The sequence below is a fragment of the Schistocerca gregaria genome, chromosome 3 (assembly GCF_023897955.1).
Source record: "Schistocerca gregaria isolate iqSchGreg1 chromosome 3, iqSchGreg1.2, whole genome shotgun sequence".
NCBI classification, from domain to species: Eukaryota; Metazoa; Arthropoda; class Insecta; order Orthoptera; family Acrididae; genus Schistocerca; species Schistocerca gregaria.
This window is the reverse complement of record NC_064922.1, coordinates 686,850,090-686,863,479: the sequence shown is the minus strand read 5'-3', so window position 1 is coordinate 686,863,479 and position 13,390 is coordinate 686,850,090.

Sequence of the window (13,390 nt, the reverse complement as noted above, 5' to 3'; positions counted from 1 at the left end):
TATTTCAGAGAAAGCGAGGGAAGCAGTGCCAATGTGACAGAAAGAGAGGGACAGAGTGGCAGTGGAACATATCTGATAATGTTGGAACAGTGCTAGGAAAAGAGTGAAGGAGACACTGCCAGGAGGGAGGAATAAAGAGAAAGAAAAAGCGGAAGTGGGTGTAAGCCAGTGATAGTGGGAATTAGAGTATTTGCAATAGGAAAGTGAGAGATAGTGACAGTGAGAAGAGACAGTAGCAGTAGGGAAGAAGTAAGGAATAGTATTTTAACAGTAAGACAGAACCAGGGAAAAGTGAGAGTGAGAGGAGAATGTAGTTATAGGAGAGAACGAAGGGGCCTCTGGCTGAGACACAGAAGACAATGGCAGAGAGATACGAACAGATAATGACAGTGAGTTGGGCTGATGGAGCGAGTGAGGAAGGGCAATTAGGAGTGGGTGGGTTTGAGCGACTTACAGCGATGGACCAGTGGATGTGAGTTACAGATAAGGGAGCTTACACGTGTTTGATATGCTAAAAAAGGCTCGAATATGTTTCCACGCTAACATTTTTGGGGAAAATTTTAAAGCCCCTGAGTAAGGTAGAATGCGGTAGCTTCTATCGCACTTCTTAGTCAGAGCCTTGTAAACAAACAGGAAATGTTAACATTTTTTGTGCTCCGGTAGGAGCATTTTCCGCTGCTGTGAGGACTGCTGGAAAAAAAAAAAAAAAAAAAAAAAGCCATCTTGACGTGGCTTGGTTTGCGACTTGCAAGTGAACGGTTGTCCTTAACGTTTCTTGATGTGCTGTTATAACTTTTGATGAATTTAAACGCAAGATAAACCTCTAATTCTTAATTTTACGCCGTTAAATGATATGCAATCTTAAAGTGCATGCTATTTGCTATAACCAAGTTGCATAATACGTTTAAATCCGTCAGTTATTATGCTAAAAATTTTTAATCTGAAATGTGCTCTTGTGGCGGAATGGGACGGTGTACAATGGCAGTGTCCTGTTCTGTCCCTTCATTTTTTGATACAAATTCAGTTCAGACTATATATTTGGTTTTTTTTTGGTAGCTTTCCCAGTTGGTCTGAACTTACATCACAAAGACCGATAGAAAGCAATTTGATACTAAATCAATGGAAACAGCTGTTTCAACCATTTTAGCTTCTGACATGGAGGTTTTAAAAGCATTACAGAATGTAACGTAACCAAATCAACGATGGAACCATACGTTTTGAAAGCTAAGAATAATCGGAACTGCAGAAATGACAAATCAAAGGGGAAATTTAAAAATGTATTCATTGCCGAACAAAAATATAAGCTGGTAACATATCTGAAGTCAGTGGACATCAGATATTTTAGTCCAACCATGAAACGTCTCATTGTTAGACCATTAGTCTGTCAGCTACCAAAAGGATATGACTTGCACACAGATTTGACAAAGAAACTTGTCTAGCAAGGCAGGATTTGGTTATAGGATTTACTACTATGCATCTCATGTTGTCTATTTGTGAACCAGAAAATATATCGAGTGCAAAAGCGATGGGATACAGAAAAGTAACGCTGAGAGTAGAAGAAAGTTGGCATGAAGCATTAATAATAACTGTGCATTTTTCAGAACGACATTAAAATATTTTCTTATTGTTAACCATTTCCTTGAAGAGTCCATATTCCTCAATCTAAATTGTCTATTAAACAAATTTATGTCTTAGTTTTAAGGCGATATTCCAAAAAATATCAACTTTTATGCAGTAATTTCACAAGAAATTGCCCTACTATGCAGCCCCGTGAGTGTGACAGAACGGGTAACATGAATGCATTTCTTTGAAAAAATATAAAAAATACACAACAAAAAGCTGGAAGCGATTTTTCAAGAAAGATACGTTAGGTTATAATACTAGGTGACTTTTATGCCATAAATGAGTGTTTTTTGTGCTCCTTAATTTTACAAAAAAGTGTTAAACGTCAAGTATTCCGCAGAGTTCCCCTACTGAAATTCTAAATAACGTCTGCACAGCCTCGCTTTATTGTCACTCCTCTTACACCTAGAGGTCTTACACTTAGTGGTTTGCCCTCATCTGCCTCTGCGGATATTAAAATATTGTTTCAGCACCATCAATGGGCTTTTATTTTTATCTGTTAAACAGGAAAATGCTCTTTATTATTTGTACACATACAATGAGGTGACATAAGTCATGGGATATCTCCTGATGTCGTGTCCGATCTCCTTTTTCCCGGAGTAGTGCAGCAACTCGACGCGGCATGAATTCAACAATTCGTTGGAAGTCCCCTAATTCCCATACAGCCGTCCATAATTGCAAAAGTGTTGCCGGTGCTGGATTTTGAGTATGAAATGATCTCTCGATTATGTCCCACAAATATTCAATGGAATCCATGTCAGACGGTCTGTGTGGCCAAATCATTAGCTCGAATTGTCCAGAATGTTCTTCAAACCAATCGCTAACAGTTGTGGCTGGGTGATGTGGCGCAGTCATCCATCGTCGTTGCTGCAAATTCTCTCGAATTCGCCGAACGTAACCAGGCAATGATCGGGCCAGTTGTTCCAGAGGCCCAAATCCATTTCTTGCAGACACAGCCCACACCATTATGGAGCTACCATCACCTGGGACAATGCTTTGTTGACGACCTGGGTCCACGGCTTTGCGGGGTCTGCGTCACACTCGAACCCTGCCATTTATTGAAATCGGGACTCATCTTTTCTGGCCACGGTTTTCCAGGCATATGCAGTCCAACTGATATGGTTGTAAGGTGTCAGGCAAATCCAACACCTTCCATGAAAACCCTGACATGATGAGCAAATCCAGCAGTACGTCACAGAGCTACGAATAAATCGTGACATTAAATTAACCAAAGTAATACGAGTAACGAGTGAGCAAATGGAATACCACAGACTAACACAAGAATGCCTAAATGCATGTCATACCTTCCCACCATGAGACAGACGCAGTTCCGAGGGGAGAAACGAGAACAGAAGCCGGGAGCAGAACCGTGTTAAGCTAGAAGGCCCTACGATAAGGGACAGACACCCACGTTTCCAGCTAACCACCAGGACCACCCCCAGCCTATGTTAAAAGCTAGAGCCATCCAGAACAACAGTATAGATCTTACGATAACACTAAAAGGGCCACACCAGCTGCAAGTTTTAGCGTGAGACTTTTTCGCATGTCTGTTACGTTGCAAACGTTAAAAACATTGCCCCACCACGAAAAGTATAACGTTTTTCATTGGATAGACAGAATTTTTGTAGGCGGAGCTTAAGGTTAACATTGAGACACTGATTGGTCAGATGAAAACACAGCCAGATAGTTTTTTTTTAAACCAACTTCGGTAAATTGTAGTAAGGAGAAGTTAGGGAGGAGTTGCTTCCGAGACGGCGAGCTGTATGGCTGCTGCGCCGGCCGCCGCCCCCTGACGAACACCGACAAGGTAATGAACGAACGCGATGCCGCATTTTTGAGTGCATAAGGCTTCACTCAGAACTGCAGAAGTCTCATCTGTTACATCCCCTTTTTACGTAATACTACCGCCGATCGTCAATTGAAGCTCATGGTATTTACATTTGCTGCAAAAGTTAAAATCTGAAACGCGATGATTTTTCTGTAATATAATTATTGAGAAGCCACATCAGCCACTGTAATTTACGATAAGTTAGATAAGTAATTAAAGATAAATGAGGGTCACTGTAGACCATTTTGATAGTTTTCTCTTTTATGAAAATTAACTTAAAATAATCTAGATTATAGATTTGATATGGCATAGGTCATCCTTCGATCCATTGTAGAACTTGGAAACCCATTCAGGGAATATTCGTTCACATTTTTGTTGAACGTAGATGGTTTTCAACATCCTGTATTAAAATATTTCCTTTTATCCATAGTGCAATTTATAAACGATGTTTTGTGAGTAGAATAAAAATTCCAGTGGTAAACTTAACTGATTTTTCGACGTTATTTTACCAGCTAACTAAAAATAGGAAAGCCTTGAACCCCTTCCACAAAATTTAGTTAGTATTAAGATTCTTTTACAGGTAGTGCAGTGGAGCCGACGCTGAAATCATTAAGGATTTGATTATTTCATTGCTAGTCTCACTGAACTCTTCTGAACTCTACATGTCATGTGTGGTCTGGCGTCTCCTTACCAGCAACAGGTCCCAGGTTCAAACTAGTCAATTCCCTAAAAAACACGCTCAGAGCGTCGTCGCGCAAAAGTGATAGGGAGACAGTACTTAGAACAAATAGAAACCACGCAGAATGTTAGATGGTCACTAGCCCAGAACAAGCGCCGCAGACGATGTCGTCCTGTTACCAAAGGCACTCGCATCGGTCGTCTGCTGCCATAGCTCTTTAACGCTAAACTTCGCCACACTGTCCTAACGGATACGTTCGTCGTGCATCCCACGTTGATTTCTGTGGTTATTTCACGCAGCGCTGCTTGTCTGTTAGCACTGACAACTCTACGCTAACGCCACTGCTCTTGGTCATTAAGGCAACTGTGTTGTTCGTGGTGAGAGGTACTGCTTGAAATGTACTATTCTCGGCACACACTTGTCACTGTGGATCTTGAATTTCTAACGATTTCCGAAATGGAATGACCATCCGTCTAGCTCCAAATAGCATTCCTCGTTCAAAGTCTGTCAATTCCCTTCCTGCGGTACAATAACGTCGGCCACCTTTTCACATGAATCACCTGAGCACAAATGACAGCTGCACTACCCTTTTATACATTGTGTAAGCGATACTACCGCCATTTGTATGTCTGCATATCGCTAACTCATGATTTTTATCACCTCACTGTATAAATTGGTGTGTTTAAGACACTATTTACGCAATATGAAAAACAGAAAGGAACAAGTGCAATAAAAAATGTAAAAATTTGGATGGACCCGGCCTGTGGTAACAACAGATGTATACAAAACTTCGTGTGTTTTTCAAATTTTTAAACACTGTCTTGAAAACTCGATTTTATATGTGTACAAACAGTAAAGACCATTTTTCCTGTGTAATAGAAATAAGATAAAGACCCACCGACCATACTGAAACTTCAGATAAAAATGCCTGGGAAATGGAAGAAAATATAAAACTGTGTTTCACTCAAGGCGGATCCCCTCACAAAACAAATGTGTTTGCAAGCAAACATGGACAGAAGAGCTTCAATCTCAAGACAATAGTAACAGTTATTGCTATCTGTCGTGTATAATCCAAATAGCTAAAAATCACAATATTGGCATTATTATTGAAGTCGTAGTCTCAACGTAATCATTACTGCAGCTGCGTGCAGCCTCGCAGACCTCTTCCTATGCCATTAATAAATGTCCTACAACTGTATACCTGTTTCCAGTAAGACTCCTGGATCCCACCACTGGATTGACGAAATCACACCGCTTCCAGGAGGCTACTAGCTACTTGGAAAATTTTAGAAATTTGTGGTAAGTTCCGTGGGACCAAATTGCAGAAGTCATCGGTCCCTAAGCTTACACACAACTTAATCTAACTTAAAGTAATTTAAGCTAAGGACAACACACACACCATGCACGAGGGAGGACTCGGACCTCCGACGGGGGGAGCCGCGCGAACCGTGATAAGGCGCCCAAGACCGCGCGGATACCCCGAACGGCTGCTAGCTACTTAAGCTGATGGCGCCACAAAGACAAAACAGGAATACATTTTAAAACCAGTTGGTGAGGAGACACACAAAATCGCACGGAATTCATTCGCTTCAATTAGACCTCGCCAAATCATGCGCCATCATCGAACACCACCTCCAGCTAGCTACTGGTTCTGCGGACTAAAAAGACGCCTCTGCTTGTACTGCCCTACATCTATGCTGGGAAACTCACTTGCCTATTCTCTTAATCCTTTCATACAACAAAACTAAGTTTGTTGGTCACAAAGGCACCCGACTTACAGAGTGTTAACATGACCTCTGACCCATAGGGCTCACGACGTACCATATAAATCCAAGAGGGTTGTCGGCACCCACCTGTTTAATGAGCTAGAAAAGACTTTTATAAATTTGGCCGACATGTTCTCTGAGGAGAGTACCGCGTCATAATGTATACTGGTGCAGCCATCCACGGTTACAATGGCCTTCTTCGGGTCTACTCATATGTTTCAGCTTTGCAGAGTCACTTATATTTTGTCATTACTGCTCGCAGCATTTTACTTCATAATTTTTAAAATGATCGTTGTTGTGATTTTTCTCTTCAGGCTAAAGGGGCGGGAGCTCTATTGTAATAGGTTACTACGGTGGGAGAGTGCGGATCTACTGTTGTCTCTTGCTGCTTGCATAGTGTGCCAAGATTGGTGGTCAACGGCTCCTGTTTTCCTCCTGTTAGACGCAGGCCGCGCTGCGGTAGTAATTCGGTGGTATCTCTCGCCTCACGTGGTGTTGGTGTGGCCTGTTGTATATTGTGGGCTGGCAATCGGGATGGGGCAAGCCTAATCTATCCTCTCCGTTCATGATGCCAGGGTGTATTCTATGGCTTCTCTGATCTTGCATTTTATCAAACCCGGGCGTTTGGCAAGTACGCCGAATTCGTCGAATTATATTTCTTTGGCAAAGTCTTGCTGATATTCTACATCTACATCCATACTCGACAAACCACATCACGGTGCACTGCACAGAGAACCTTGTGGCACTACCAGTCATATCCTCTCCTGTTCCATTCCTAAATGCAGAGAGGAAAAGCGAATGTCTAAACTCCATCGTACGAGCCTCTGGCGGCCGTAGAATCGTTCGGCAGTCGGATTGAGATTCTGGTTCTCTAAATCTGTGCAATACTGCCTTACGGCGAAAGCGTCGTCTTCTGTCCCGGGATTCCTATTTGAGTTCACGGAGCATTTCGGTAATACCTGCGTACTTATCGAACCTACCGGTAACAAATTTGGCAGCCCACCTCTGATTTGCTTCTATGGCTTCCTTTAATACCATCTACTGGGGATCACAAACTCTCGAACAGCACTCTTGAATGTGTCGTAATAGCATGCTATACATCATATCCTTCATGGGATGAGCCACACTTCCCTAAAATCGTCCTAATAAAACGTAGTCGACCATTCATCTTCTCTAGTATCAACCTGACGTCATCAATTCATTACATGTCGCTCTGAAACGTTACGCCTAGATATTTGATCGAAGTGACTGTGTCAACCAGCACTCTAGAACGTTACCAGATCGTTTTTTATAGGACTGTTTTTCCTACTCACCCGCAATAACTTAAATTTTTCACATTTAGAACAAGCTTGCCATTCATCACAGCAACTAGAAATTTTGTCAAAGTCGTCTTGTATTCTCCTACAACCATTCAATGACGACACCTTTCCAAACACCACAGCATCATCAGGAAACAACAATAGACTGCTGCTTGCCCTGTGCGCCAAATCATTCATGTATATAGAAAATACCAGCGGTCCTATCACACTTCCCTGGGGCACTCATGATCATACCTTGTCTCTGATGAGCACTCACTGTCAGCGACAACATACTGGATTTGTTACTTAAGAAATCTTCGAGCTGCTCGCGTAACTGGGAACCTAACCCGTAAGCACGGGCTTTCGTCAATTAGTTTGCAGTGGAGCACCGTGTCGAATGCTTTCCTGAAATCTAGGAATATGGAATCTCTCTTTCTACCCTCCAACCATAGTTTGCAGGACATCATGTGAGAATTTTGCACTAGCGATTCCTTCTATATCCGTGCTGATTTGTGGACTGAAGCTTTTCTGTCTCAAGGAAACGTATTATATTCGAACTCAGAATGTGTTCGAAAATTGTGCAACAAGCCGATGTTAAGAACCTTGGTCTATATTTATGCGGGTCAGTTCTTTTACCTTTCTTAGATGAAGAAGTCACCTGCATTTTTTTTCCATTGGCGTGGGACCGTTCGCCGAATGAGAGATTCGCGATAAATTCAGGCTAAGTAGGGGGCCAGTGCAGCAGGGTACTCTCTGTAAAACCGAGCTGCGATTATTTCTTTCCAACTGCCTCAGTTGCTTCTGTACGCCACTTCCATGCCTCCATGCCGGGGTCTGTACAGCAGTCAAACGATGGTACGTTTGTACGATCCTCTTGCTTGAATGATTTCTTAAACGAGAAATTTAGAACTTCTGCTCTCCTTTTGCTATTGCTACCCCAGGCAGGTCGACGAATGATTGGATACGAGCCTTCGACCCACTTAGTGATTTTACGTATTACTGGAATTTTCTCCGGTTCTCGACAATAATATACCGCTGAGGTATGGCGCTGGAAGTTCTTGTATACTTCGCACATTGCTCTTCTTACTGACTCACGAATTTTTACTAACTTTCGCATTTTTTCTGTGCTCTTTTTTGAACCGACGATGCAACAATCTGTTTCTTCAGCGTTTTCCGAATTTGATTATTAAACCACGTGTGTTTTTTCCACCCTTAATACACTTACGTGGCTCATACGTCTCCAGAGCACTGCAGCTTGCTGTGCTAATCCAGGCGAATGTAGCGGTCGTGTTGCTATTGGCCTGCCCGTCTCGTCGACGTATGCCTCTTCGCACTGATATTCCAACTTCTACACAGCTACAGTCTAAAAAGCGACTACCTTGTCCTTGGCGGAACTTAGATCTTGCAGCTGCTGTAGAAAACAGACTGGACGTCAACGCAATAAAGACTTTATCAATCCGGTCAGTGGCATTTTTCACATAGGGTAAAAGCGCTGTTTGCTGCAGTTTGTCAATTTCTTGCCTACCTCGCTTCCTTTTGTCTGTTGCCACGGCTGTTTGGATCGATTTATGGTTGTGACCGTCGGTCAGTATGGAGAAATGTGTATCGGTGAGATCGGCAAGCCTAGCTAAGAGCATACGAGAACACGAACGCTATATTAGTCCAGCGCAAAATAGCAAGCCTGCAAAACCGTGGGAAGGAAATATAATTTAACGAAACTTAAGTGCCGGCCGCTGTGGCCGAGCTGTTCTAGGCGCTTCAGTCCGGAACCACACGGCTGCTACGATCGCAGCTTCGAATCACGCCTCGGGCATGGATTTGTGTGATGTCAAAAAAAATGTTTTAAATTGCTCTGAGCACTATGGGACTCAACATCTGTGGTCATCAGTCCCCTAGAACTCACAACTACTTAGACCTAACTAACCTAAGGACATCACACACATCCATGCCCGAGGCAGGATTCGAACCTGCGACCGTAGCGGTCACGCGGCTCCAGACTGTAGCGCCTAGAACCGCTCGGCCACAGCGGCCGGCTTGTGTGATATCCTTGGGTTAGTTAGCTTTACGTAGTTCTAAGTTTAGGGGACGGATGACCTCAGATGTTAAGTCACAGAGTGCTTAGAGCCATTTGAACCATTTGAAACCTACGTGCATGCCAAGTAGCAGGGTTTGATAAAACGCAAGATCAGAGAAGCAATAGAATGCAGCCTAGCAACACGAACAGAGAGGGTGGTGACTGCCAGCCCTCAAGAGTCCAACAGGCCGCAGCAGCAACGCGTGACGCGAGCGCTGCCGACGTGTAGCTGCCGCCGCGCGGCCTGCGTCCAACAGGAGGAGAACAGGAGCCGAAGCCTCACTTGCTGCTGGGCACCAATGATAACGGGCGACGCAAGAAACAGACAACAGTGAATCTCCACTCTCATTACTGTAGTAACCTATTACAATAAAGTTCCCGCTCTTCCTGCCTCAACAGAAGCAAGGGAAGAGTCATACCAACGACCTTTCTAAAAATTGTGATATAATGTCATGCTATGAGCGGTAACGACAAAATATAAGTGATTATGCACTGCTAAAACACACCAGTAAAAGGCCAGTGTAGGCGTGGCTGAAATCTTGGTTTCACCAGTATAATTGTTTTCACATTATGACGTAGTATCGTAGTCAGAAAACTTTTTTGTCAACTGACTCTCGTCACGGAAGTCTACGAAATCACCTTCGGAAATTTGTTGAAAACTAACTTCTAGATTTTTGTGCGCTAAGTCAAATGGATAACGCGAAAATTCAGCCCTAGGTATAGGTCTTAGTTGAGGAATTTGTAAAAAAATTCCGCTCCGACTAACGCTATTTGATTAGAGTAGTAAGCAGGGGTGTTCGATAAGCAGTTTTTGAAAGTGAGCTGGTTTCATTCAGGATTCCAACACACCATGTTATTCCCCACCGTTTTGGCTACAAATACGTATTTTTCAACGTAATCACCGTTCAGTACGACCGCCTTACGCTACGTTACTGGGACGGCCTGTATGTGTGCATGGTTCTACTCCACTGGTCGATGTCACAGCAAACGTCATATCGCATCAGTAACCTCCCTATCATACGTGTACTGCTTCCCGTGGAGTGCGTCCTTTGTTGGACCAAACAGATGCAAGTCGGAAGGTGGTAGGTCGAGGCTGTAGGGTGGGTGAGGAAGAGCGGTCCAGTGAAGTTTAATGAGTTCCTTACGGTTGCGCAGACTTGGGTGAGGCCTTGCGTTGTCATGAAAGAGGACAAGTTCTTTCGCGCTTTTGTGGGTATGAACATGCTGAGGTCCTTTCTTCAATCTACTGAGGGTAGCACAGTACGCTTCAGAGTTGACCTCTGCACCATAGGGACGACATCAAACAGAATAATCCCCTCAGAGTCCCAGAAGACGGTCGCCATGGCTTTACCAGCTGAAGGTGCAGTTTTGAACTTTTTCTTCTGAGGAGAAGCGGTGTGGCGCCACTCCATGGATTGCCGTTTTGTTTTCGGTTCGATGTGGTTAACCCATGTTTCATTTCTGGTGACGATGTTCGACGAAAGAAATTGTCGTGATCAGCCTCATAACGCTCAAGTAATTCCGCTCAGATGGTCCTTCTTTGCTTTTTACGGTCTACAGTTACGGCTCCAGAAACCCAGCGATCACGCATCTTTGAACACCCCCAACTGCTAGACGAGTATGTCAGCACTACCAACAGAGGAGTTCAGTTGATCAGCAAGCTGTCTGATTTGATCCGTCGATCACCTCGAGTGAGAGTCTCCGCACGTTCCAGCATTGCAGGAGTCGCAGCTGCGTGCGACCGGCCGGCACGCGGGGGACGGGACTTGTTTGCGCGACCTTGTTGCGATGATGAGAGACGCCTCGCCCAACGACTCACCGTGCTTTCGTTCACTGAAAGGTCTCCGTTGACATTCAGCAAGCACCTATGGATATCTGCGATGGTCTGGTTTTCTGCCAAAAGAAACTGAATGACAGCTGTCTGCTTGGTACGTCCGTTACAGACGCCATTTTGAAGGCTACGTATAGCGCCGCCACCTATCGGGACTTCATGAAAGTGTAGCGGCTAAAGCGGGAATATTCCACGACGTCCAAAAAGAAATCCCGCATTTTTTAAACCAAAATTGGCCGAGACAGAAACATGTTGCTTTACTTATTGAATGCACCTCGTATGTTGGTTGTGATTTTTACCTGATTGCTAATACCTGCCTGGATATACACTCCTGGAAATTGAAATAAGAACACCGTGAATTCATTGTCCCAGGAAGGGGAAACCTTATTGACACATTCCTGGGGTCAGATACATCACATGATCACACTTACAGAACCACAGGCACATAGACACAGGCAATAGAGCATGCACAATGTCGGCACTAGTACAGTGTATATCCACCTTACGCAGCAATGCAGGCTGCTATTCTCCCATGGAGACGATCGTAGAGATGCTGGATGTAGTCCTGTGGAACGGCTTGCCATGCCATTTCCATCTGGCGCCTCAATTGGACCAGCGTTCGTGCTGGACGTGCAGACCGCGTGAGACGACGCTTCATCCAGTCCCAAACTTGCTCAATAGGGGACAGATCCGGAGATCTTGCTGGCCAGGGTAGTTGACTTACATCTTCTAGAGCACGTTGGGTGGCACGGGATACATGCGGACGTGCATTGTCCTGTTGGAACAGCAAGTTCCCTTGCCGGTCTAGGAATGGTAGAACGATTGGTTCGATGACGGTTTGGATGTACCGTGCACTATTCAGTGTCCCCTGGACGATCACCAGAGGTGTATGGCCAGTGTAGGAGATCGCTCCCCACACCAAGATGCCGGGTGTTGGCCCTGTGTGCCTCGGTCGAATGCAGTCCTGATTGTGGCGCTCACCTGCACGGCGCCAAACACGCATACGACCATCATTGGCACCAAGGCAGAAGCGATTCTCATCGCTGAAGACGACACGTCTCCATTGATCCCTCCATTCACGCCTGTCGCGACACCACTGGAGGCGGGCTGCACGATGTTGGGGCGTGAGCGGAAGACGGCCTAACGGTGTGCGGGACCGTAGCCCAGCTTCATGGAGACGGTTGCGAATGGTCCTCGCTGATACCCCAGGAGCAACAGTGTTCCTATTTTTGGGGAAGTGGCGGTGCGGTCCCCTACGGCACTGCGTAGGATCCTACGGTCTTGGCGTGCATCCGTGCGTCGCTGCGGTCCGGTCCCAGGTCGACGGGCACGTGCACCTTCCGCCGACCACTGGCGACAACATCGATGTACTGTGGAGACCTCACGCCCCACGTGTTGAGCAATTCGGCGGTACGTCCACCCGGCCTCCCGCATGCCCACTATACGCTCTCGCTCAAAGTCCGTCAACTGCACATACGGTCACGTCCACGCTGTCGCGGCATGCTACTAGTGTTAAAGACTGCGATGGAGCTCCGTATGCCACGGCAAACTGGCTGACACTGACGGCGGCGGTGCACAAATGCTGCGCAGCTAGCGCCATTCGACGGCCAACACCGCGATTCCTGGTGTGTCCGCTGTGCCGTGCGTGTGATCATTGCTTGTACAGTCCTCTCGCAGTGACCGCAGCAAGTATGGTGGGTCTGACACACCGGTGTCAATGTGTTCTTTTTTCCATTTCCAGGAGTGTAGATTAAAAGCCTACAACTTAAAGTAAGTGAAGGGGTCGAACAGAAACAAAGATTAAATTCATTAATTACATTTATTCGTAAACACAGTTATGGGATCAACATATAAAATGAATAATATAAAACCTTCGACAATTATAATTGTTCAGATTTGCAGGAAGATAAACTGGAAAGAGTTTACTCTTTTCTGAAATCCAACTGTAATTGACAACTATTTAATCCTGTATTTGTCAATCGAAACAGTGACTGGAAGTTGGTGACTAAAACTTAGAAATCCACACATTCATTACCAATACGAAAAAGAGGCGAGACAGGCGATCGTCATGGATTCTACAAGTGTGAAATCAGATTGAACTGCCCTTCCAGCACTGCGAATAAAGCTCACCGTTAGTTTGACTGTACTGCAACAAACTGTGCGCTGCAGATGTGCTGGCCCCTAACTGAAGACTGAGTCATCAGCACCTTTACAGGACTTCATTATATGGTAGCCTCTACCGCACTGCCACGCCGAGTTGATTAGGACATGACGGCATACTAACCCAGATT